This window comes from Piliocolobus tephrosceles, chromosome 3, assembly GCF_002776525.5.
Source record: "Piliocolobus tephrosceles isolate RC106 chromosome 3, ASM277652v3, whole genome shotgun sequence".
Classification (NCBI taxonomy): domain Eukaryota; kingdom Metazoa; phylum Chordata; class Mammalia; order Primates; family Cercopithecidae; genus Piliocolobus; species Piliocolobus tephrosceles.
Window position 1 is genome coordinate 100,958,574 of NC_045436.1, and position 27,350 is coordinate 100,985,923.

The 27,350-nt window shown below is 40.5% G+C and overlaps 1 protein-coding gene and 2 non-coding genes across 4 annotated transcripts in view; 2 read left to right on the forward strand and 1 right to left on the reverse strand.

The window, feature by feature from the left end:
* ABCG2 (ATP binding cassette subfamily G member 2 (Junior blood group)) overlaps positions 1-27,350 on the forward strand; it is a 139,355-nt gene that overhangs the window by 21,026 nt on the left and 90,979 nt on the right. The window contains exon 2 of one of the 2 annotated variants that reach the window (XM_023198088.2): positions 25,132-25,178. The exons of the other annotated variant lie outside the window; for it this stretch is intronic. The gene's annotated coding sequence lies outside the window, so the exon portion shown is untranslated. The remainder of the gene's footprint in view (positions 1-25,131; positions 25,179-27,350) is intronic. 2 annotated transcript variants of the gene reach the window in all.
* LOC111530892 lies at positions 6,153-6,275 on the forward strand. The gene has a single exon (XR_002728036.1). It is a non-coding gene; the product is annotated as a U6atac minor spliceosomal RNA (small nuclear RNA).
* On the reverse strand, positions 10,915-11,023 carry LOC111530890. The gene has a single exon (XR_002728034.2). It is a non-coding gene; the product is annotated as a U6 spliceosomal RNA (small nuclear RNA).

Consider the following 27,350-nt stretch of genomic DNA (forward strand, 5'->3'; position numbering starts at 1 on the left):
TTTTCCCTTTAGTGCAGTACCAGTTTGACTGTATTTTCAAGTTAAGAGAATTGCTGTGTTCCCTAAAGTGTCTCGGTCATTTGAAAGTAAAGCGTTCTCGGCTGGGCACATTGGCTCACGCCTGTAATCCCAGCACTTTAGGAGGCCAAGATGGACAGATCACGTGGTCAGGAGATCGAGCCCATCCTAGCTAATACAGTGAAACCCTGTCTCTACTTAAAATACAAAAAAATTACCCAGGCTTAGTAGTGTACTCCTGTAGTCACACCTACTCTGGTGTCTGAGGCAGAAGAATTGCTTGAACCTAGGAGGCAGAAGTTGCAGTAAGCCAAGATCACGCTATTGCACTCCAGCCTGGACAAAAGAGTGAGACTCCATCTCAAAAAGAAAATTAAAACGAAAACATGATGACGATCATAAAGATGGAAATAACAGACACTGGGGTCTCCAAAAGTCGGGGGGCAGGGGTTGAACAATTACCTATCAGGTACAATGTTCACTATTTGGACACTGGGTACACTAGAAGCTCAGTCCCCACCAGTATGCAATCCACGCATGTAACAAACAAGCACATGCAACCCCAAATCTAAAATAAAATAATTTAAAAAATACACAATGAAAATGGCTTTTGTTAAGTCCCATTTAGCACATTCTCTCCTTAATTAGCCACACTACTCTCTCTTCTTCTTCTTTTTTTTTTTTTTATTTATTTTATTTTTTTAGGGACCAGGTCTCTCTGTGTTGCCCAGGCTAGAATGCAGTGGCCAAGCCCTGGTGCAGTCACAGGGCACTACAGCCTGGAGTTCCTGGCCCCGAGAAATCTTCTCACCTCATTCTCCTGAGTAGCTGGGAATACAGGGGCAGAACACTGCATCTGTGCCTCTTCTGAACAAATGCAAATAAAATCAACTCTGGCTTCTGTTATTCCTTGAAAAAAAAAAATGTATGTATGGACCAGGTATGGTGGCTTATGCCTGTCCTTCCAGCATTTTGGGAAGAAGCTAGGAGTTCGAGACCTGTGTGGGCAACAAAGCAAGACTGTCTCTACAAAATATTAGCCAGTTATGGTGGCAAGTGCCTATATTCCCAGGTAGTCAGGAGGCTGAGGTTTGAGGCTGCAGTGAGCTATGATTGTACCACTGCGCTCCAGCCTGGGCAACAGAGCAATATCCCATCTCTAAAAAAAAGTATGTATTTACAGCTTCCAGCACACTTTTAACCACATGGGGCTTATTTCTACCATTCTTTTTGCTTTAGAACAACATCCTTCATCCTCACTGAATGGGATGAATGTAAATAGCACCTCAAGAAAATAAGGAGAAGGTAAGGCTGCTGGGGAGAGCATTTCAAAATAAACTACAAATAGATTTTACAATTTTACAGTTTTAAACTACAATCTATTTTACAAATAGATTTTAAATTGTAAAAAAGGCACAGTGGTGCCTGCCTGCAGTCCCAGCCACTGGAGGCTGAGGCAGGAAGGTTGCTTGAGCTCAGGAGTTCCAGTCCCACTTAGGCAACATAGAGAGGCACTGTCTTAAAAGTATATATGTATGTGTGTGTGTGCGTGCGTGTGTGTGTGTGTGTAGGATTACTTACATTATTTACACCTTTAACCTAATTATATCTAATTCAATCAAAACATATTTTATTACCAACTTATATGTGCATTAGGATTCTACCTGTAGAAATACCCACAAGGTAATAGTCTTATACAGGATGCTTAGGTTGTTTTGTTTTGTAAGACACATCTTTGAGATGCATTCAGCTGGGCGTGGTGGCGGGTGCCTGCAATCCCAGCTACTCGGGAGGCTGAGGCAGGAGAACAGCGTAAACCCGGGAGGCGGAACTTGCAGTGAGCTGAGATCCGGCCATTGCACTCCAGCCTGGGCGAGACTTCATCTCAAAAAAAAAAAAAAAACAAAAAAGATGTATTCAAAGAGGGATCTACCACTAGGGTACAAAAGCAAAAATCATATTCAGTCAAAAATAACTGAGTCAAAAATAACTGGCAACTGGGGAAAATGGTGAATAGCAGAGAGGATTCTGTTTATTAGTTTTATCTTTAGGTTATCTTTGGCAAAGGAAGAGCATAGTATATTGCTACTACCATGTAGCTTGAATCTAAAACTTATCATCACTTATTATTTTACATAACATCGCTACCACCAATACAACCCCTGCCAATCAAACTGAAAAACGTATTTTCTTTCACTTAAAATGTTTATTTTTTACTTATAGAAAGAGGTATGAACTTTTTGTTTTTGTTTTTGTTTTGTGGTTTTTTTTTAGAGACGGAGTCTTGCTCTCACCCAGGCTGGAGTGCAGTGGCATGACCTCAGCTCCCTGTAACCTCCAGCTCCTAGGTTCAAGCAATTCTTCTGCCTCCTGAGTAGCTGGGATTACAGGCGCTCACCACCACACCCGGCTAATTTTTGTATTTTAGTAGAGATGGGATTTCACCATGTTGGCCAGGCTGGTCTGGAACTCCTGACCTCAGGTGATCTACCTGCTTCAGCCTCTCAAAATGCTGGGATTACAGGCATGAGCCACCGTGCCCAACCTGGATTTTGTTTTTATTTATTTTGTTTTTTGGTGTTTTTTGTTTGTTTGTTTGTTTGTTTTTGAGATGGAGTCTCACTCTGTCGCCCAGGCTGGAACGCAGTGGTGCGATCTTTGCTCACTGCAGCCTCTGCCTCCCAGGTTCAAGTGATTCTTGTGCCTCAGTCTCCCGAGTAGCTGGAATTGCAGGTGCGTGCCACGACACTCGGCTAATTTTCGTATTTTTGGTAGAAACAGGGTTTCGCCATGTTAGCCAGTCTGGTATTGAACTAACCTCAAGTGATCCAACTGCCTCGGCCTCCCAAAGTGCTGAGATTATAGGCTTAAGCCACTGCACCCGGCCAAGGTGTGAACTGTTTTGTTTTGTGTTTTTGAGACAGTCTGGCTCTGTCACCCAGGCTGGAGTGCAGAGGTATGATCTCGCCTCACTGTAATCTCCGCCTCCCAGGTTAATTGGTTAAGACCAATTTTGTTAGTTCAATTTCAAATGTCATAATTAAATAAGTAATTTAGGCTTTTGATTTAAAGTTGCAATACTACAAGTTTGGAGTACTTAAAATAAGTAAGGTTGGCCATGTTTGTGATTTCAATTTATTTGCTTTGTCTGGGTTGCTTGAGCACTTGGGAAAGTGTAGTTTTTTAAATTAGAAAATGGAAGTACCTTGTATGTAGAAAAAAGTTAACAGAGCAGATCTGTTTGAGGCTGCTATCCTTAGAAAGGCCTGCTTTTGAGCTTGATTCTTAGGGAGCATCTGGAAGTTGCTTCACAGTGTCCCCAGTTAACTGATAAGGGTGGGTCAGACACTTGCTTTCTTTCCTTCGGAGACTCTGAAATTTTGGTTTCAGAGTGTATCTACATGACCAGCCCTCCTAAAAACCTTGGGCCCTAAGTCTCTAGTGGAGTTCCCCGGGCCAAAGTATTGCACACATGTTGCATTTTCATTGCTGGAGGAAGTGTATGCTCTGTGTGACGCTTCATGGGAAGGAGAGAGCTTGAGGAAGCTTGCCCATGGATTTCTCCAGACTTTCCCTATAGCTTTCCCTGAGTGGTGGCTCATGCCTGTAATCCCAGCACTTTGAGAGGCTGAGGCAGGTAGATCACCTGAGGTCAGGAGTTCGAGACCAGCCTGGCCAACGTGGTGAAATCCCATCTCTATCATCCAGCTGTGTATCCTTGCAACGCTGTTGTAATAGTAATAAATCTTAGCTGCGAGTAGAATGTTTATATATACTGAATTATGTAAATTGTTTCAGTGAATCTCTGAACATGGAGGTGGTCTAGGGCAATCCCAATGACACTCTAAGGAACTGGATGTTTTAAACTTCCAAGTACAGTTTAAAGTATTTGGAAATGTTTAATGAACTAAGATTATAAATTAGACCAAACCATTATTGAGAGATTCCTTGGAAGTGAATACTGAAATTTGCTACACTTACTGATAGAGCAATCATATTTGTACACTGAATTTACAGCCCTAAGAAAAAAAGTCTTCAATTTACAACTTTAATTATCAAATATTAATTTATAAAATCCACATAAACATTTGAATAGACTTTTTAGCCAACAAAAATATCCCTCATTGTGCCCTGACAGGGATATTAAAAAAAACAAAATGAGGTTGGGTGCAGTGGCTATGCCTGTAATTCCAGCACTCTGGGAGGTTCGGGTGGGAGGATTGTTTGAGCTCAGGAGTTCGAGACTAACCCGCATAACATAGTGAGACCTCATCTCTATTAAAAGTAAAAAATTAGCCAGGTATACCGTGGCATGCCTATATTCTCTACTAGGGAGGGTGAGGCAGGAGGACTGCTTGAACCCAGGAGTGCAAGGCTGCAGTGAGCTGAGATTATGCCACCGCACTCGAGCTCTGGGTGACACAGCAAGACACTGTCTAAAGAGAAGAAAAAGAAAAATATCCCTCGAGGAGATCAAAAAAGCTCAAATTTAATATATCTCATCACCCAATAGCAGATTTCTTGTCCTCGAACAGAAAGACTTTTTTTCCAATTGTCCACAGTTTCATGTCACTAAGATTTCAGTTAAAAAGAAGGAGACTAGGATGTAGACCTGTTTATGCCACTTCATAGGAAACCATATCATACCACTTTACAGATTCTGCCTCTGATGATAATGTTAAAATGTGATTTTAAAAAAAATCAGTAAGTAGGAAGTCCAATTGAACTCATGTAATAGTTGGTAACTCTGTAGTGTTAAAAGCCCAGAAAAAGTTAATAAAAGCTCATCTTTCTAGTCTTTTAATATTCTTTAATGTTTTAGAGATTTCTCCATTGGATTATGAAGAGTGTGGCAGGGGTCTCAAGTAAAGCAGTAAATACTTGTTATGCATAAAGTAAATACTTGTTATGCATAAAAATGCACTGCTTTGAGACTGGGCGCAGTGGCTCACGCGGATAATCCTAGCACTTTGGGAAGCTGAGGTGGGTGGATCACCTGAGGTCAGGAGTTGGAGACCAGCCTGGCCAACATGGCGAAACCCCGTCTCTACTGAAAATATACAAATTAGCTGCGCGTGGTGGTGCATGCCTGTAGTTACAGCTACTTGGGAGGCTGAGGCAGGAGAATCACCTGAGCCCAGGAGGCAGAGGTTGCAGTGAGCTGAAACTGTGCCACCGCACTGCAGTCTGGGTGACAGAGTGTGACTCTGTCTCAAACAACAACAACAAAACACTGCTTTGCGAACTGCAGTTTAATGAGAAAACAGGGACTTTCTCCTATACCTACCATTGTACCTGGCACTCAGTAAATCCAGTATATATTTGTTCAATGAATGGAAGAGATCATGATGTATAATAGTTGAGAGAATAAGATGTAAACATTTCTAAAATGAAATGGTTTTGGAGATAGGAAAGAGTCATTAAATGATAAGCTGCTAAATGAATAGAAGTGAGAATGTTACCAAAACACCAGGGGTTTTGTCTATGGTCCTGCTGCTCACCACACAGAAAGCCAATCACTGAGACAAGTATTGCTAAGGAAGAAGGCTTTAATTGGGTGCTTCAGCTGAGGAGATACAGGCTCAGTCTCAAATCCTTCCCCCTGACCAACTAAAATTAGGGGTTTATATAGCAGAGAAGAAATGCAACAATGTGTAGGAAAATAGGAACTGGGGAGGCCTAAGGAAGCGATCCTGATGAATAAGGGGTCTGGTGTCTCATTGTCTGGATGTGACGGTCTGGTGAGTTTCAGTTCTTTGATACTTTTTGAGAGGACTGGGGGTTCTTTCCTGAGGAAAGAACCCAGATAAAACAAATATAAGTCTTCAACTTTAAGACCAGCAGGGTCAATTTCTATGTTTATACAAAAAAAACCTGTCTATAGGATTATTGGGTTCATTGTTTCAAGAATAAATATTAAGAGCTCAAAGGAAGATGAGACCACTGTGGGCTAGAGTGGTAGTGAAGAAAGGCTTCATGGAGGTGGGCCTGGATCTAGGTATGAAAATTAATACATTGGATTTAAAAATATGACAACAGGGAACGGCACGAGTAGTGTGAACAAAGGATGGAAGTGAGAAAATAAGAGGCAGGATTATGAGATGCCTAAGTGTCTTAGAAAAGAAGAGTGGGGAGTATTGTATGAAAGGAAAGGTTAACACTTCTCTTGACAAGGATGGAAGAGGCCCTCAGGCCTGACAACAAGCATACAGTTAAGGCATTGCCACCCACTTCATGGCATCCAACTATCATTTTTATTCTTTTGTTGTAATGAAACAATTGCAAAAAAATTAAAAAAAAAAAAGAAGAAGAGTGGAGAAAGGCTGTGTAGCATCAGGATGTGGTGGCCATGCTTCCAAGGTCAGGAGTTTGGACTTGATTCATTTATTTTTTTAAGACAGAGTCTTGCTCTATTGCCCAGGCTGGTGCTGAACTCCTGGCTTCAAGCAAAGCTCTCACCTTGGCCTACCAAAATGCTGGGATCACAGGTCACCGCACCTGGCCAGGACTTGATTCTTTCAGTTGGGAGAAGAACTAGCAGATTTTCAATGGGCAACAATATGAAGAAAGAGTTTGATAGTTCTGGAATAAAGATTATACTGGAGACGGGGTATAGGACAGTTTAGGTTGGATTAGAGAACAAAGTATTGTTGGCAGAGACTAGCTTGGAAGATAGCCCAGATATAAAATGATAAAGGGTGGCTGGGTGCGGTGGCTCATTCCTGTAATTCCAGCACTTTGGGAGGCCAAGGTGGGTGGATCATGAGGTCAAGAGATCGACACCATCCTTGCCAACATGGAGAAACCCCATCTCTACTTAAAATACAAAAATTAGCCAGGCGTGGTGGTGTGCACCTGTAGTCCCAGCTACTCGGGAGGCTGAGGCAGGAGAATGGTGTGAATCCAGGAGGCAGAGGTTACAGTGAGCCAAGATCGTGCCACTGCACTCCAGCCTGGTCAACAGAGTGAGACTCTGTCTCAAAAAAAATAAATAAGAAAAGATAAAATGATAAAGGGCTAAGATAAAGTAAGGTTAGAGGTTATGGAGAGAGACAAATTCCTCAAACATTGTAAAGGAAGGACTGATGGGACATACAAAGGATAAGAGTAACTTTATGAAAGTGGAACAGAATGGTAAGTTTTCAGAATAAAGTGTACATCTATGCGTCATTTATATTATAGTTTTTATTTTTGATGCCAAGTTAGTTGGAGTCTCTGTGTATATGGGAAGGTAGTGTGAAAAGAAAAGTTTAGATCCCTACTTTTTCAGAGAAAACAACTTTCAAAACATAATTCAAAACATAATTGGAACACATATCTTAGGGGTTTAATGCTTATGCATTTTAAGATTAAGATTGTCCTGAGACTTGGAAGAGCAATCTGCTGGTGTGTTTGGAAGACTTTTCAATGATTTTGTAGGGAAAAGCCCAAGTATTAACATCTTCAGTGATTTCACCACACTGTCAAGTTCTCTGCCAGTGGAATTTGAAGGAAATAAAACTACAGGAATTCATTAGAGATTTCCTAGTGTGCCCCTGTTGGTAGACGTGCTTCAGGAAAAGGTGAACAGCTCCTAGCCAAAGAGGAAGCAGCTTTCAGAAAACAAAGCCAAGAATAAGAATTGGCAGTACTCTCAAGACACTGAGCAACATTGTTCAAGACACTCTGGTCTTCCTGTTTTGTGGGATTTGCAAATATATTTTGCACTTAACTGGCAAATATTTTGGCAGCATAGGACTTTAGTTTCAAGTATATTTTTATGCAGCACCCACCTACTCTAATAATGAAATTCAAATATTCCCATCCTAATCCCCACTGCCTCCAAAACAATACAATTAATCCTTCTCTGATGGAGAGAATGACAAATTCCCTTCTGCCAAAAGCAACCACTCTTCTTATTCCTTTAAAAAACTGTCAACTATCTCCCTTTGTTTTAAGGCAACAGAACAAATAAAATAAAATGAAGCTTTCTTGCATTACCAAGTAAGGCTAACTGATCTAGGATCTAAAATATACTGAAGATGTGCAAAACTTGTGCGTACACTTGGAACTATTGGCGACTGTGAGCATTTTATGCCTATGCTCTTGGTTATATTGAATATCTATAGCAAAGTTATTCTCCATGTCCAAATGGCATACTAAACATATATCATCAATATTATATGTTCTGCAGCAGACAACTGCCTGGCTTGAATTCTTTTTGTTTGTTTGTTTGTTTGAGATGGAGTCTTGCTCTGTCACCAGGATGGAGTGCAGTGGCACGATCTCGGTTCACTGCAACCTGTGCCTCCCAGGTTCAAGCGACTGTCCTGCCTCAGCCTCCCGAGTAGCTGGGACTACAGGCGCCTGTCACCATGCCCGGCTAATTTTTTGTATTTTTAGTAGAGATGGGGTTTCACCATGTTGACTGGGATATTCTCGATCTCTTGACCCTGTGATCTGCCCACCTCGGCCTCCCAAAGTTTTGGGATTACAGGCGTGAGCCACCAAGCCCGGCCAGCTTGAATTCTTTACAGCTGTGTGTTAGGTCTTTGCGAAGCAAACACAATCATTTCCTACTTGAAGAAAAGAACTAGAGAAACAGAAGAGGAAAGAGAAAATTTGCAAGGTGATTAAAAAGAAATAATTATATTTAGAGAGTTACCTTTTCTTTTCAAGTTTGGAACTGACATACCTTTGGTCCAGCTGTGACTTTAAGTTTTTCTGGTACAAAAGTAGAGAGTAAGTATCTCAGGGTAATCTGTAAAAAAAAAAAAAAAAATCTTGTGCCACTGGAATAATTTTACTCCGATAATATCAGAAAAATGTAGTTGCCCCTTTGCCTTCTCATGTTTAAGGGAAGTCTTAAACATGAGTTTAAGTTTGTCTTTTTTTTTTTTTTTTGAAACAGAGTTTTGCTCTTGTCACCCAGGCTGGAATGCAATGGTGCGATCTTGGCTCACTGCACCCTCTGCCTCCTGGGTTCAAGCGATTCTCCTGCCCCAGCTTCCCAAGTAGCTGGGATTACAGGCGCCCGCCACCATGCCCAACTAATTTTTGTATTTTTAGTAGAGACAGGGTTTCGTCATTTTGGCCAGGCTGGTCTCGAACTCCTGCCCTGAGGTGACCCACCTGCCTCAGCCTCCTAAAGTGCTGGGATTATAGGCACGAGCCACCACACCTGACCTGAATTTAAGTTTTTTAGGCAAACCTCTCAAGTTATATTTAAGCTCCAATATTCGAACATTCTAATTAAACCTCTTTGAATAAATAGTTCTACATTTTGTTAACTATGGAAACCAGCCATGACTGTCAGTTGGTTGGAGCCCTGGATCATTGAATTCAGCTAGTAGAATCTACTTGTCATTAACAGTTTACAAAACCAAAAAGAACAGGGGAGTATTCCTTTCTCTGGTCTTTCCCTCGGTTCTTTCATCTTTTCGCCTCCTCCTCAATTCCATCCCCCACTCTCTTCTCACCTCTCCAGTTCCTGAGTAATTTGCAATACAGTCTTTTGAATTACCCTCAATGTTTTATTGGTTTTAAGTTGGAACCCCATTAAACTGGCATTTTGCTGAACACTAATTTCATTAAATTAAAGTATAATTTGTGGCTTAATAGCAGGCTAAATAAAACATGTTTAATTAATTAATTTACATCTATTTAAATGGAACCTACCCTATTAGTGTAAAGAATTTTGGTGGAAGGGAAAGAGAAAAGGTAAAGTACAGAGTTCTATGCTACTAAACTATTGAAACAAATATTTCTAAAAATATAATCTCTCGAATTTATTTTATTATATATTTACTATTTTTGGGGACAGGGTCCCTCTCTGTTGGCCTGGCTGGAGTGCAGTGGTGCAATCAAGGCTCACTGTAACCTCCAACTCCTGGGCTCCAGTGATCCTCCTGCCTCAGCCTCCTGAGTAGCTAGGATTGCAGGTGTGTACTACTGAGACAGCCAAGTATAAAGGGGTCCCAGGAGAACCTCTGACCAGCCCCTACGCTGGGAGAATGGGGTGGAGCCATTGGAAGTTTGAGCCCTTTGCAGTGGGGAGGAGCCTGGACTCTCTCCCGTTCCAGGGTGGTAACCTGTGATTCAATCTGTGAGGCAAGAGACCAGCTAGCAGGACTCTTACTTTGCTTTCAGTCCCTGTTTCCCCTTTTTCCTTTTCACCCAGTAAATTCCATTTTTCTCACCCTTCAAAGTGTCTGCAAGCCTAATCTTTACTGGTTGTATGACAAGGACCCTAAGAAGAAAGTCCTACAACACTACCATGCCCAGCTAATTTATATATATACATATATATACACATGTATATATACATATATATATGTATACATATATACACACATATATATATATAGTTGTAGAGATGGGGTGCTCCTATGTTGCACTGGTAGGTCTTGAGCTCCTGGCCTCAAGCACTTCCCCTGCCTCGGCCTCCCAAGGTGATGGGATTACAGATGTGAGTCATCACATAACGCCCAGACTCTCAAATTTCTTGGTGGAAACTTGACCGGGGGCATTATGAGATTTTATCTATTAGTAGCAGATTAGATGGCAGCCCATGGAATACTGCCATTGATAAGGCCCTTTGAGGTAAGCAAAATGATACTTCACCGATATTCATTCTGTGATCTTGGCTTCTAAGACCTCTCTTTAGATTTTGCTGAATTTTAAAATTGCCTGGGGAGCTTTTAAAAATCCCAAAGCCCAGGCCACACTCACACTAATTAAATCAGAATTTCTTCTGATTCATACTGGAGACTCCAGTATGCAGATAGTTTGAGGACCAGTACTTCTTAATACTTAATGTACGCATGAATGACTTGTGGATCTTGACGAACTTGCAGGTTTTGAGTGTAGGCCTATACTGAGGCACAAGATTCTGCATTTTTTAAAAATGTGTTTTTGTTAAATATGGAACACTTCACAAATTTGTGTATTGTCTTTGTGTAGGGGGGGCATGCTCATCTTCTCTGAATTGTTCTAATTTTATTATACGTGCTCTCAAAGCAAGCACAGATACTGCATTTCTAACCAGCTCCCAGGTGAAGCCCACAATGGTCCTCCCTGGTTCTTGAGTAGCTAGGGAGTTAGGAAGTATTCCCTCTATTTCTGTCTCCTAAAATACATTATAAAGAACTTGTGGCCTGGCGTGGTAGCTCACACCTGTAATCCCAGCACTTTGGGAGGATGAGGCGGGTGGATCATGAGGTCAGGAGATCAAGACCATCCTGGCGAACACAGTGAAACCCCGTCTCTACTAAAAATACAAAAAATTAGCCGGGCGTGGTGGTGGGCACCTGTAGTCCCAGCTTCTTGGGAGGCTGAGGCAGGAGAATCGCATGAACCTGGGAGGCGGAGCTTGCAGTGAGCCGAGATCATGCCACTGCACTCCAGCCTGGGCGACACAGCGACACTCTGTCTCAAAAAAAAGAACTTGTACAGCTGCTTCTTTAAATGTTTGATATAATTTGCCAGTGAATCTATCTGGGGCTAGGGACTTTCTGTTTTGGAGTTTTATTAATTATTGATTTAACTTTTAAAATAATCCTGGATCTTTACAGATTGTCTAATTTGTGTGTGTGAATTTTGGCAGATTGCATCTTTCAAGGAATTGGTCCATTTCATCTAGATTATCAAATTTGTGAGAGTAGTTTTGTTACTATCCTTTTAATGTCTATAGGGTCTTTAAGTGATGGCCACTCTTTTTTGAAAAAAACTTTTACTGACACGGCCTTTCTTTATGCAGCTTTCATTTTCTGACCTTTATTGATTTTCTGACCTTTATCAATTTTCTTCTCTTTGAAGAACATCTTTTGGCCAGACATGTTGGCCAATGCCTGTAATCCCAGCGCTTTAGGAGGCTGAGGTGGGAGGATCACTTGAGGCCAAGAGTTCGAAACCAGGCTGGCCAACATAGTGAGACCATGTCTCCAATTTTGTTTGTTTGTTTGTTTGTTTGAGACAAGGTCTCACTCTGCTGCCCAGGCTGAAGTGCACAGGCATGATCAGGGATCACTGCAGACTTGACCTCCAGGCTCAAGTGATCCTCCCACCTCAGCCCCTCAAGTAGCTGGGACTACCAGTGCGTGTGTCACCACACCTGGCTAATTTTTTTATTTTTAGGAGAGATGGGGTTTTGCCATGTTGCCCAGGCTGGTTTTGAATTCCTGAGCTCAAGTGATCTGCGCACTTCAGCCTCTCAAATTGCTGGGATTACAGGCGTGAGCCACCATGCTGGGTCTTCTATTTAAAAAATAAAATAAAGTAAAATAACTTTTAAAAAACACTTCTGCAAGACAGATGTGCTGACAACAAATTCCCTTGATATTTATTTGTCTGAGAAAGTCTATTTCTTCTTTAAATCTGAAGGAAAATTTCACAGTATACAGAATTCTAAGTTGGTGTTATTTTTCTACCAATGTGTTAAATATACTGCATTCTCTTCCTGCTTGCATGGTTTCTAATAAGTCAGATATAATTCTTATTTTTCTTTCTCTATAGTTAAGAATATTTTTCCCCTCTGGCTTCATTGAAGATTTTCTCTCTATCTTTGATATTCTGTAGTTTGAATATGATATACCTATGTGCAATTTACTTGGGATTTATTCTTCCTGGTATTCTTTGAGTTTCCTGAATCTGTAGTTTAGTATCTAACATTAATTTGGGAGAAACTCTCAGTTCATAATTGCTTCAAATATTGTTTTTGGCTGGGCGCAGTGGCTCACGCCTGTAATTCCATCATTTCGGGAGGCTGAGGTAGGTCGATCACCTGAGGTCAGAAGTTTGAGACCAGCCTGGCCAACATGGTGAAATCCCGTCTTTACTAAAAATACAAAAATTAGTTGGGCATGGTGGCAGGAGCGTGTTATCCCAGCTACTAGGGAGGCTGAGGCAGGAGAATCACTTGAATCCAGGAGGCAGAGGTTGCAGTGAGCTAAGATTATACCACTGCACTCCAGCCTGGGCAACAGAGTGAGATTCTGTCTCAAAAATAAAACACACACACACACACAGTGTTTGTTCCTTTCTCTCTTTCTGTAAGTTATATATTTTTAATCGTCCCGCAGTTCTTGAATATTTTGCTCCCCCTTTTTTGGGTCTTTTTTCTCTTGGCTTTTCAGTTTCTACTGAACATCCTCAAGCTCAGAGAATCTTTCCTCAGCTGTGTTTAGTCACCTCTAAAGATTGTGAATAGCAATCTTCATAGTATTTTTAATCTCTAGCATTTTTTTGACTCTTTCTCAGAATTTCCATCTGTCTTATTACATGCCATCTACTTTATCCATTGGAGCTTTCATTTATTTATTTTTCTTTTTTCTTTTTCTTTTTTAGAGGCATAGTCTCACTTTGTCACCCAGGCTGGAATGCAGTGACATGATCATAGCTCACTGCAGCCTCAAACTCCTGGGCTCAAGTGATCCTCCTGTCCCAGCTTTCTGAGCACCTGGGACTATAGACATGCACCACTGTGTCGAGTATTTTTTGTAGTTTTTGTAGTGATTGGATCTCGCTATGTTCTGCAGGGTAGTCTCGAACTCCTAGCTTCAACTGATTTTCCTGCCTGGGCTTCCCAAAGTGCTGGGGTTATAGGTGTGAGCCATCATGCCCAGCTTATTTATTTATTTTTATTTTTATTTTTGGAGATGGAGTCTCACTCTGTCACCCGGGCTGAAGTGCAGTGGCACAATCTCGGCTTACTGCATCCTCTGCCCCCTAGGTTCAAGCTATTCTCTTATCTCAGCCTCCCGAGTAGCTGGGATTATAGGCATGCGCCACCACGCCCAGCTAATTTTTTGTATTTTTAGTAGACGGGGTTTCACCATGTTGGCCAGGTTGGTCTTGAATTCTAAACCTCAGGTTATCCACCCACCTTGGCCTCCCAAAGTGCTGAGATTACAGGCATGAGCCACCATGCCCAGCTGGAAACAAATGATTTTTTTTTTTTTTTTTTTTGAGACATTCTTGCTCTGTCACTCAGGCTGGAGTGCAGTGGTGTGATCTTGGCTCACTGCACCTGTGCCTCCCATATTCAAGCAATTTGCATGCCTCATCCTGCCAAGTAGCTGGGATTATAGGCACACGCCACCATGCCAGGCTAATTTTTGTATTCTTAGTAGAGACGGTTTCACCATGTTGGTGAGGCTGGTCTTGAACTCCTGGCCTCTTATTTATTTTTTGAGACAGGGTCTCACTGTATCACCCAGACTAGAGTGCAGTAATGTAATTATAGCTCACTAGCCTCAAACTCCAGGTCCCGACTGATCCACCTGCCTCAGTTTCCCAAGTAGCTAGAACTACAGCCACATGCCAGCCCACCCAGCTCATTTAAAATTTTTTTTAGTTTTTAATTTAATTTAATTTAATTTAATTTAATTTAATTTTGAGACAGGGTCTCACTTTGTTGCTCAGGCTGGAGTGCAGTCGAGTGATCACTGCTCACTGCAGCCTTGACTTCTCCAGGCTCAGGGGATTCTCCTACCTCAGCCTCCTGAGTAGCTAGCACTACAGGTATATGCCACCATGCCCAGCTAATTTATGTATTTTTTGTAGAAACAGGGTTTTGCCATGTTGCCCGGGCTGGTCTTGAACTCCTTCACTCAAGCAGTCCTTCCACCTCAGCCTCCCAATATGGTGGGATTATAGGTGTGAGCTACTATGCCTGGCGCCATTAGAGCTTTTATCATATTAATCATAGTTGTTTTTAATTCCCACTCTGATAATTCTACCCTTCCTAGAATATCTGTGTCTGGTTCTAGTGCTCTGTCTGTTCAAACTATTTTTTGCCTTTTAGTATGCCTTGTATTTTTTTGTTGTTGTTGAAAGCCAGACATGATGTACTGAGTAAAAAGAACTCTAGTAGCTAGGCCTTTCCTGATGTGGTGGTGGGGGGTGGGGGGTGGGGGATAGTATTCTACAGTCCTATGATTAGGTCTTGGTTTTTAAGTAAGCCTGTGCCCCTAGGCTGTGAACTTCATCGTGCCTCTCAGTCTCCCCAACCTTCCGCCTTAAATAGGACAGGATGGCTGGAGGGGTTTGGAGTTGGGTATTTCCGTTCACCAAGGTCATTTAAGTGCTCATAAAACCTCAATAGGTTAGCCTCTGAAAAGATAGTTTCCCTTAAAGGCAGGTCTTGTTACGAAGAACAGAATGTTCTGGTGTATTTAAAAATGGTTAATTTTTCCCCTGCACAGTCTGATGCTAAAGGGGATTTTTTTTTTTTTTAATCTTCAGTGTAAGAGCATCATAAAGTTCCAGGAGGTAAAACGTGGGCCCAGAAATGATCTTTTCAGTATGCTAGTGCTGATGAGATTCATAGTTGCTGATTCATAATAATTTATGAATCACAAGAAATTGAAGTATGAATCAGAATGGTAATTAATTGGTTTTCTTACGGGTATTCCTATGACTGAGATACTCAAGTTTCTTCCACAAGCAAGCTTACCAGATTTTTTTGAAAAAGCAGATGCACTTGAGAGCTTTTGCATCAAAGAATGGAAAATCCTTGTGTGAAGCTGTCTCCATTCATAACAGAAAAACTTCCTTATGCCTGGACATTTTATATTGCCCTGATTCGGTGTTAAAAGTGTAGTTAAGTATTCTCAGATTCTGGTAATTGTGATTAAAAATAATTAAGACGCCACTTATGGGATGATTATTCTGTACTAGGAACAATGAACAATGCTAAGCACTTAATCCTCACAAAATTTGGGTAGGTAAAGATGACTACATTTTGGTAGATTAGGAAGGTTACATGACTGACTTAGTCAAACTCACCCTCCAAGTTAGTAAAACCCAGAGGCAAGTTCCAATGTAGAGCTCTCTAGTCTGTTACAGTAGTTAGTTAGTCAGACAAGTGCAGGGCAGGAGAGTCCCCGACCCCCAACCCAGGAATGTCAGGCCACCATCAGGTGATGGTCAGGCAGTTGTTACACTGACTCTGCAAAATAGTAATTGGTTGCAGCTAGTGCCAGGGAAAGGCAGTCTCCCAATAGATAGAAACACCTGAAACTAGTGATCAGCAGCTTCCTGATAAAGATCTCAGGAGCTGGGCAAATGGGCTCAATCAAGCATATGCACTAAGCGGCAAAATGCTAGAGTTTAACTGGTATATGGCCTCCTGAGAACATTTGACTGGTAAGAGAAAAACACCTCAGATGAGCATGCATACAACTTCTGTAAACACACTGCACATGTGGCCCCACCCAAGTGCTGACAGGCCACTGTGCATGCAGACAGCCCATACCAAGGGAAGAATCAGGGGAGAAGGGACGTAAGACCCCAGAAGTATGCCAGGGTGTAAAACCACAGGTCAAAGGTCAAACTGTGCATGGGATTTCTCAAGTTGCTCACCTGACCCTCTTCCAAGTGTACTTTATTTCCTTTCATTACTGCCCCAAAGCTTTTTGATAAACTTTTACTCCTGCTCTAAAAGTTGTCTTGCTCTCTCACTCTGCCTTACGCTCCTCTGTCGAATTCTTTCTTCTGAGGAGGCAAGAACTGAGGTTGCTGCAGACCTGTATGGACTGGCCACTACTAACATATTTTGGTGCCACGTGACTAGGATACGTTCTGCTGCTAACAAGCCAACCACACATTATATGAACCGTATCTGTTTTCTGGATAGCCCAGAACAAACCCTTCTAAGTTAACATGTTCTTTATTCTGATATGTTATAGTAAAATTAGTTACAAATGATTCAGTTTTAGCTTTGGCCAGTTAATAAATGTGACTGTGATCAGTTTTCCATGAAATTTTATAGTCTAGAATATTTTATTTTTTATTTTTAGAGACAGGATCTCACTCTGTTTCCCATGCTGGAGTGCAGTGGTGCCATGATAACTCACTGCAGCCTTGAACTCCTGGCCTCAAGTGATCCTCCCACCTTAGCCTCCCAAGGCACTGGGATTATAGGTGTGAGTCACCATGCCTGGTGGTAGAATATTTTAAATGCGTAAAAGAAGTATAGAGAGTATTGTAATAAATACTCATTTTACCCATATGATGACTTCTAAGCATTGGCATAAGTCTGTTCTCCACAAAGAGATTCCTTTAAAACATAGACCAGTTGGGTCATTTTTCTTCTCAAAATTCTCTGATGGCTTCCCACATCTAAATTAAAGCTCAAAGTCCCAATGAGTCACCAGGCCTTATACAATCTGGCACCCCATTAACTCCCACCCTGTCTCCTCCCATTTTCCCTCCCATTACTGGTACTCCAGCTACATTTACCTTGTTATGTTTTCAAGATGCCAAATGTTTTCCTGTGTCAGCCTTTGTGCCTTCAGCTCTCTCTGTCTGAGTCACTCCTATCTCAGGATCAAGTTTAGCTGTAGGACAATGGGAGAAAAAAATAGACATTTATTTCTTTCATGTTCAAGAAATATAGAAACAGTCACTCCAAAGACAGTATAGCAATTTCATGGTTTCAAGCATCCACACTCCTTCTGTCTTGTTGCTTTGCCATATGTGACTTCCATTCTCAGTCATTTCACAGTCCAAGGTAGCTACAAGAACTCCAGTCCCTGGGCTTGAATTGCAGCCAACAGGAAAGAGGAAAAGGCAAAGAGCACTCTGTTTCTATGAAATGTCAGGTGAAAAAGGAAATGGAACATCTGATTTTTTGAAAATGTTTTTTAAAAATTCAAACCTTTGGCCGGGCATGGTGGCTTATGCCTGTAATTCCAGCACGTTGGGAGGCCGAGGCGGGCAGATCATGTGAGGTCAGGAGTTTGAGGCTAGTCTAGCCAACATGGTGAAACCTCATCTCTATTAAAAATACAAAAATTAGCCAGGTGTGCTGGCACACACCTGTAGTCTCAGCTACTTGGGAGGCTGAGGCATGAGAATCGCTTGAATCCAGGAGGTGGAGGTTGCAGTGAGCCAAGATCAAGCACTCCAGCCTGGGCGACAGAGCCAGACGATGTCTCTAAATAAATAAATTAATTAATTAATTAATTAACTAATTCACACCTTTGCTATATGAAGTAAAATCCCATCTACCTTCATGGCAGCCTTAGAGGATATTAAGGTATTCTTTTCAACTAAATTTCTTTCTCATCAGCCTACTAGTAAAAATGCAGTTGAGCTTGATCTCACTGTATTGCCTCTGATCCAGGATAATTCAGATATTTTTTGTTTTAGCAACAAAAACCTTTTAAAATTTAATTGCATAACCACAATATATAATACTAATATATTTATTGATACAAGTACTTTATGTGCTAAAATTATAACTTTTGCTTATCAGGAAATTATACAATGAAAACAGTATTTTTAGCACAAAAACCTTGTGAGAAAGGTTTACTGATATCAGCTGTAATAAGCCCCTGAAATTTATTTCTGCATTTGTTTTGATTGTACAATATTGAGAAAAAAAATCTCACTCATGGACTAGCAGTCAGAAATGATTTTAGGTTTTTGTGTTGTGTTGTTTTGTTCATCTTATAATTTTACAGTTCTGATTAAACAGACATGGCAAGAGAAGATTTATTCTGAGAAACAAATAAATATGGCACAAATTAACATATATGTTCCCAATATGTTAAACTTCAGTATATAGTACATGAGAAGGCATGGCAAATACGTTTTTATACAAATTCTTAAATGTTTTAAATAAATAATTATATATGTTTAATATATTTTGAAGGGGCACATTGTCACTTATTGGCTTTTAAAAAAATAGCTTTGGCTGGGCACAGTGGGATCACTCCTGTAATCCCAGCACTTTGGGAGGCCGAGGTGGGTGGATCACCTGAAGTCAGGAGTTTGAGACCAGCCTGGGCAACATGGCAAAACCCTGTCTTTACTAAAAACACAAAAAATTAGCTGGGCATGGTGGCGGGTGCTTGTAATCCCAGCTACTTGGGAGGCTGAGACAGGAGAATAGCTTCAACCCAGGAGGCAGAGGTTACAGTGAGCCAAGATCGTGCCACTGCACTCTAGCCTGGGCAACAGAGCAAGACTCTGTCCAAAAAAAAAAAAAAAAAAAAAAAAAAGCCAGACATGGTGTCTCATGCCTGTAATCCCAGGACTTTGGGAGACCGAGGCAGGTGGATCACCTGAGGTCAGGAGTTTGAGACCAGCCTAGCCAACCTGGTAAACCCCGTCTCTACTAAAAATACAAAAATTAGCTGGGTGTGGTGGTGGGCATCTGTAATCCCAGCTACTCAGGAGGCTGAGGCAGGAGAATCACTTGAACCTGGGAGGCGGAGGTTGCAGTGAACCAAGATTGCACCACTGCACTCCAGCCTAGGCCTGGGTGACAGAGTGAGACTCCGTCTCAAAAAAAAAAAAAAAAAAAAAGAAAGAAAAAAAGCAGGGAAGAAAAACCAAATAGCTTCACTGAAATTAGGTCTCAAAATTTTCACCTCTTGTAAGTATACAATCCAGTGAATTTAAATAAATATATAGAATAGTATAGTCATTACCAATCCAATTTAAGGACATTTCTATCGCCCCAAAAAGATTCCTCAGGTCCATTTGTAGTCATTTTTCTTTCCCATCTAAACCCCAGACAACTTTCTTTTTTCCTTTTTTATTTTTGAGACAGTTTTGCTCGATGCCCAGGCTGGAGTGCAGTGGCGCAATCTCGGCTCACCGCAACCTCTGCCTCCCGAGTTCAAGTGATTCTCATGCCTCAGCCTCCTCAGCTTCCTAAGTAGCTGGGACTACAGGCATGCACCACCACGCCCAGCTAATTTTTTGTATTTTTAATAGAGACGGGCTTTTGCCATGTTGCCCAGGCTGGTCTCCAATGCCTGAGCTCAGGTAATCTGCCTACCTCGGCTTCCGAAAGCTCCAGACAACTTTCTAGCTATAAAGATTTGCCTTTCTGCATGTTTCATTAAATGGAATCCTATAATTACTTTGTACTTTTCTTTTATTATACTTAGCATTTGTTGAGGTTTATCCATCTTGTAGCATGAATTAGTACTTCATTAATTTTGATTGCTGAACGATTTTTTATTGTATGAATATACCACATTTTATTTACTTATCAGTTGATGGGTATATTCAGATTTCCAATTTTTAGCTGTTGTGGATAATGCTACTGTATAACATTCTCTTTCAGCCCTTTCTGTAAACATAGGCTGTCATTTCTCTTGGACAGATTCTGAGAAAAGAATTTGCTGATTCATATGTTAAACATAGGTTTTGCTTTTAAAGAAACTGCCAAACTGTTTTCCAAAGTGATTTTATCATTTTTAAATTCCTACCAGCAATATATGAGGATTCCAATTTCTCCACCTCATCTTGCCAGCAGTTGTTACTGCAGGTCTTTTTGATAACAGCTATTTTAGTGGGTGTGAAGTGGGATCTCATTATGGTTTGAATTTGTATTTACCCAATGGCTAATGATGCCAAGCATCTTTTCATGTACTTTTTGGCCATTCATATGTCTTATGTGAAATGTCTTTGTAAATTTTTGCCCTTTTTTTCTTTTGAGATGGAATTTTGCTCTGTCACCCAGGCTGGAGTGCAGTGGTGCGATCTTGGCTCACTGCAAGCTCCGCCTCCCAGGTTCACCCCATTCTCCTGCCTCAGCCTCCAGAGTAGCTGGGACTACAGGCGCCGGACTCCACTCCTGGCTAATTTTGTTTTTGTATTTTTAGTGGGGACGGGCTTTCACCGTGTTAACCAGGATGGTCTCAATCTCCTGACCTCGTGATTCGCCCGCCTTGGCCTCCCAAAGTGCTGGCACTACAGGCGTGAGCCACCACGCCTGGCCAATTTTTGCCCTTTTTTAAACTGAGGTATTTGTTTTGGTATTGAGTTGTAATGGTTCTTTATATAATCCGGATAAAAATTGTTCCTCTGGCCTGTACGTTTAGAAAAGGGCACATGCAATATTTACATTTTAAATTTAGTTTACAGATGGAACTAAAAATGTATACATGCTGTATATATTTTTAGTTGTGGGAAAAATAGTCTATACTATGGATATAAGTTACCTGATATTTGATTTGTAAATATTTTCTCTCAGTCTGTGGCTCGTTTTTTCATTTTCTTAATGGTTAAAATATATTTTAGAAACGATATTTTCATGAAAGTCTTGGAGTCCCTAAATCTTCTACTTAGTAACATAGGCTTATCAGAACACAGTTTGAAATCGACTGCAAGTGTTTCAGCAGCCTTTAAATTCAGCAAGCTGAGTAACTTATCTTCAAGGGAATCGTGGACTGGTGGAATTGGAAGGGCCTTTGCAATTAACCAGATGCCTCCTAATTTTGTAAATAGACTCCTGGATATTTGAATGACTTAACTACAATTCCTATACGCCAGGTTTTATAGAGCATTTCTGAAGGCCCACGGCTTGGATGTGAGGTCAAACAGAGACCAGTGACTGATGAGTTCAGCTAGGACAGGGGTATAAAGTGAGAAAATCAGTATTTCCTGTTGGCACTAGAGATTTATTTGCTGGCTGAAGATAAAGGAGAGTAGGCATCAAAAAGAAGGAAGGAAGAACTCTGAACTCTATAAAAACAGGCTTTAATAATAGAAATCTACCTCAAAGACTGTTTAAAAAAGAAAAAAGAAACCCAAAAAACAAGAACTCTTGCAGTTAAGGGAACTGTGTTCAGTATATAAGGGGTGACTTTGCATATTTGCCTCAAATCACCCCATGCCTTCTTTGCATTTATGACTCATGTACATTTATTTTTGTATAGCCCTTTAAACTAACCTCATTCATTCATACCCCTTTAAACTAACTTCATTCATTCATTCATTAGCAATGTACTGTTCTTTTTAATGATAAAAATCCTAAATAGGAATAGAAGGAAACTTCTTCAGCATGATAAAGACCATATATGAAAAACCCACAGCTAACTTTATATCAATGGTACCATCAAACTGAAAGTTTTTCCCTTAAGATTATTAACAAGTGCCTGATTTGCCACTTACATTCAACAGGGTATTAGCAATTGTAGCCAGAGAAATTAGGCAACAAAAATAAAGGCATTTAAATTGGAAAGGAGCAAGTACAATTATCTCTGTTCACAGATGTTGTAATCTTCTTTGTTGAAAACCTTAAAGATTCCACACATGAAAATTAGAGCCAATAAACAAATTCAGCAAAATGGAGGCATGCAAAATCAACACAGAAAAATCAGTTGCATTTTATTTTATTTCTTATTTATTTACATATATTTTTAGATACAGGATCTCACTCTATTGTCCAGGCTAGAGTACAGTGGCATGATCATAACTCACTGCAGCCTTGAACTCCTTGGCTCAGGTGATTCTCCTGCCTCAGCCTCCCGAGTAGCTGAGAATACAGGCATGTGCCACTACACCCAGCTCATTTTTAAATTTTTTGTAGAGATGGTGTCTTACTATGTTGCCCAGATTGGTCTCAAGCTCCTGATCCTCCCTCCTTGACCTAGGTGTGAGTCATTGCACCTGGCCTGGTTGCATTTTATACTCTAGCAATGAATAATCAATCCAAAAAGGAAACTAAGAGAACAACTCAAGTCATAATATCATCAAAAAGAGTAAAATACTTATAAATACATTTAACGAAGGAGCTACAAGATTTGTATACTGCAAACTTCAAAACGTTGCAGAAAGAGATTGAAGAAAATATAAATGAATATGAAAACATCCTGTGTTCATGAATTGAAAGATATAATATTGTGTTTTTGTTGTTATTTAGACAGGGTCTTGCTTCTGTCACCCAGGCTGGAGTCCAGTGGTACAATCTTGGCTCATTGCAGCCTCTGCTTCCCAGGTTCAGGTGATTCTCCTACCTCAGCCTCCTGAGTAGCTGGGATTACAGGCGTGCACCACCAAGACCAGCTAATTTTTGTATATTTTGTAGAGACTGGTTTTGCCATGTTGCCCAGGCTGGTCTTGAACTCCTGAGCTCAAGTAATCTGCCTGCCTCAGCCTCTCAAAGTGCTGGGATTACAGGCAGGAGCCACTGCACAGCCTGGAAGATCTAAAATTGTTAGAATGACAATACTACCCAGCAGAGTCTACAGATTCAATGCAATCCTATCTAGCTCCCAAGGCCAGTTTTTGTAGAAATAGAAACACCCATTCTAAAATTCAAGTGAATTGTAAGGGACTCTGAATAGCCAAAATAATCTTGAAAAAGAAGAACCAAATTGGAAGTCTCACACTTCCTGATTTTAAATCTTATTACAAAGTTATGGCTGGGTGTGGTGGCTCATGCTTCTAATCTCAGCACTTTGGGAGGCCAAAGTGGAAGGATCAGGAGTTTGTGACCAGTCTGGGCAACATAGTGAGACCCTATCTCTGTTAAATTTTTTTAAAAAAACTAAGTTAATTGTAATTAAAATAGTGTCGTACGGGCATAAGGACAGATGTTTAGACCAATACAATAGAATAAAGAGCCCAGAAATAAACCTTTGCGTATGTGGGCAATTGATTTTCAACTAAGGTGCCAAGACTAATTCAGTCGGGAAAGGATAGATGTTTCAACATATGAGGCTGGGAAAACTGGATAGCCACATACGAAAGAAAAAAGTTGGACCCTTACCTTATATAGTATTATATACAAAAATGATCAAAAACCTAAATCTAAGACTTAAACTTGTGAAACTCTTACAAGAAAACATAAGAGAAAATGCCATTGGATTTGGCAATGCTTTTTAGGCTATGACACTGTAGCTTATTTTACAGGATGCTTTCCCTCCCCAACCCATGACCTCACATGCCAATAGCAATCCCAGATATTATTATGACTAAAAATGCCACTGGACATTTCCAAACATCCTGCCTGTAGTTGAAATCACTATAAGATACAAAAGATATTTTTGTGTTTTGTTAATAGCATATTTTCAGAGATTGGTAAGAAACTGCCCCATTTTGGTAGGGTGTCTTCTCTACCCATTCTTCTTAGTACAAATTGTTAAATTAGCTCATCCCTTTAATATAATTTTTAATGTTTGTGGGTACATTGTAGGTATATGTATTTATGGGGTACATGAGATATTTTGACACAGGCATACAATATGTAATCATCACATCAGGTTAAATGAGATATCCGTCACCTCAAGGATTTATCCTTTATTTTTCTTCTTTTCGAGAGGGAGTCTTGCTCTGTTGCCCAGGCTGGAGTCCAATGGCTTGATCTTGGCTCACTGCAACCTCCGCCTCCCGGGTTCAAGCAATTCTCTTGCCTCAGCCTCCTGAGAGCTGGGATTAGAGGTGCCCGCCACCACACCTGGCTAATTTTTGTATTTTTAGTAGAGATGGGGTTTCACCATGTTGGCCAGGCTGGTCTTGAACTCCTGACCTCAAGAGATCCACCTGCCTCGGCCTCCCAAAGTTCTGGGATTACAGGAGTGCGCCACTGCGCGTGGTCAACATTTATCCTTTCTTTGTGTCACAGATAACTCAATTATACTTTTTTAGTTAGTTTAAAATGTACAATAAATTACTATTGCCTGTAATCACCCAGTTGTGCTATCAAATACTAGATCTTACTCATTCCATCTAACTATATTTTTGTACCCATTAACCAGCCCCACTTCTCCCCTGCCACAGTACCTTCCCAGTCTCTGGTAACCACCTTTTGTTTTTTGAGACAGTATCTCTCTCTGTCTCCCAGGCTGGAGTTCAGTGGCGCAGTCTCAGTTCACTGCAACCTCTGCCTCCTGGGTTCAAGCAATTCTCCCTGCCTCAGCATCCCGAGGAGCTGGGATTACAGGCACCCGCCACCGTGCCTGGCTAAATTTTTGTACTTTTAGTAGAGACAGGATTTCACCATGTTAGCCAGGCTTGTCTCAAACTCCTGACCTCAAGTGATCTGCCTGCCTCAGCTTCCCAAAGTGCTGGGATTACAGGCACAAGCCACTGACCATGCTTATAACCACCGTTTTGAAAAATGTAATAGAGATGGAGTCTCACTATGTTGCCCAGGCTGGTCTCAAACAGACTCAAGAGATTCTCCCGCATCAACCTCCCAAAGTGTTGGGGTTACAGGCATAAGCCACTGCGCCTGGCCCCTAACCACCATTCTACTCTATCTCCTGAGTTTACTTGTTTTGATTTTTTAGCTCATGCAAACAAGTGAAAACATGAGAAATTTGTCTTTCTGTGCCTGGCTTATTTCACTTGACATAATGACCTTCAATTCTGTTTATTTTGTTGCAGATGCCAGGATCTACTTTTTTTTATGGCTGAATAGTATTCTGTTGTGTGTAAGTACCACATTTTCTTTATCCATTCATCTGCTGATGGACACTTAGGCTGTTTCTAAATCTTGGTTATTCTGAATAGTGCTGTAATATAAACATGGGAGTGCAGATATCTCTTTGTCATACTGATTTCCTTTTTGGGGGGGTATATACCAAGCAGTGGGATTCCTGGATCATATGTAAAGTTCTAGTTTTAGTTTTTTGAGACACATCCAACTGTTCTCCATAGTAGTTGGACTAATATATATTCCCACCAACAGCACACAAGGGTTCCCTTTTCTCCCTCCACATTCTTGACAGCATTTGTTATTGTCCGTCTTTTGGATGAAAACTGTTTTAATAGGGATGAGATGATATCTCATGATAGTTTTGATTTGCATTTCTCTGATCAATGATAATGAGTACCTTTTCATGTTTGCCTGTTTGCCATTCGTATGTCTTCTGATGAGAAATGTCTGTTCAGATATTTTGGCCATTTTAAAATTGGATATTAGTTTTTTTGATAGACTTTTTTCAGTTCCTTATACATTCTGGGTATTAATCCCTTGTCAGATGGGTAGTTTACAGATATTTTCTCCCATTAATGTGGTTCTGTGGTTTGTCTCCTCACTTTGTTGATTGTTTTCTTAGCTGTGCAGACGTTTTTAACTTGATATGATCCCATTTATCCATTTTTGCTTTAATCATCTGTGCTCATGGGGTATTACTCAAAAAAACTGGACAACAGTTCAATATCCTGGAGATCTTCCTCAATGTGTTCTTTTAGTAGATTCATAGTTTGAGTTTTGTTTTGTTTTGACAGAGTTTCACTCTTGTTGCCCAGGCTGGAGTGCAGTGGCATGATCTCAGCTCAGATTGTGGGATTACAGGTGCCCACAACCATGCCCAGCTAATTTTTTTTGTATTTTTAGCAGAGAGAGGGTTTCATCATGTTGGCCAGGCTGGTATCAAACTCCCAACTTCAGGTGATCCACCTGTCTTGGCCTCCCAAAGTGCAGGGATTACAGGCGTGAGCCACCTTGCCCGGCCATGAGGTCTTAATATTTAAGTTTTTAATCCATTTTGATTTGATATTTGTTTATGGTAAGAAATAGGGGTCTAGATTCATTCTTCTGAATATAGATACCCTGTTTTCCTAGCATCATTATTGAAGAGATATTCTTTTCCCAGTGTATGTTCTTGGGACCTTTGTCAAAAATGAGTTCACTGTAGATGTATGGAATTGCTTCTGGGTTCTCTATTCTGTTCCACTGGTCTATGTGTCTGTTTTTATGCCAGTACCTTGCCATTTTGGTTTTTATAGCTCTGTACTATGATTTGATGTAAGATAATGTGATTTTTCTGGTTTTGTTCTTTTTGCTTAGGATGACTTTGCCTATTGTGGGTCTTTTGAGGTTGCATATAAATTTTAGAGTTTGTTTTTCTGTTCTTATGAAGAATGCCATTGGTATTTTGATGAGGATTGCATTGAATCTGTAGATTTCTTTGGGTAATGTGACATTTTAACAACAATGGTTCTTCCAATCTATGAACATGGAATGTCTTTCCATTTTTGGTGTCCTCTTCGATTTCTTTCATTGCTATTTTATCACTTTCATTGTAAAGATATTTTAATCCTTTGATTAATTTTGAGGTACTTTATTTTATTTGTAGCTATTGTAAATGGGATTACTTTCTTGATTTTTTAGATTGTTTGCTACTGACATATAGAAATGCTACTGATTTTTTGTATGTTGATTTTGTATCCTGAAACTTTAGGATGCAACTATTAGGTCAGTTCTAATAGTTTTTTGCTGGAGTCTTTAGTTTCTCCAAATATGAGATCATATCATCTGCCAGCAAAGATAAATTTGACTTCCTCCTTTTCAATTTGGATGCCCTTTATTTCTTTCTCTTATCTGATTGCTCTAAATAGGACTTCCAGTACCATGTTGAATAACAGTGGTGAAAGTGGAAATCCTTGTTTTGTTCCAGATCTTAGAGAAAAGGCTTCCAATTTCTCCCCATTCAGTATGATACTAGCTGTGGGTCTGTTAATATATGGCTTTTATTATGTTGAGGAATATTCTTTCCATACCCAGTTTTTTGGAGATTTTTATCATGAAGGGATGTTGAATGTTAGCAAGTTTTTGCTAACATTGAAATTGAAATAATCATGTCTTTGTCCTTCATTCT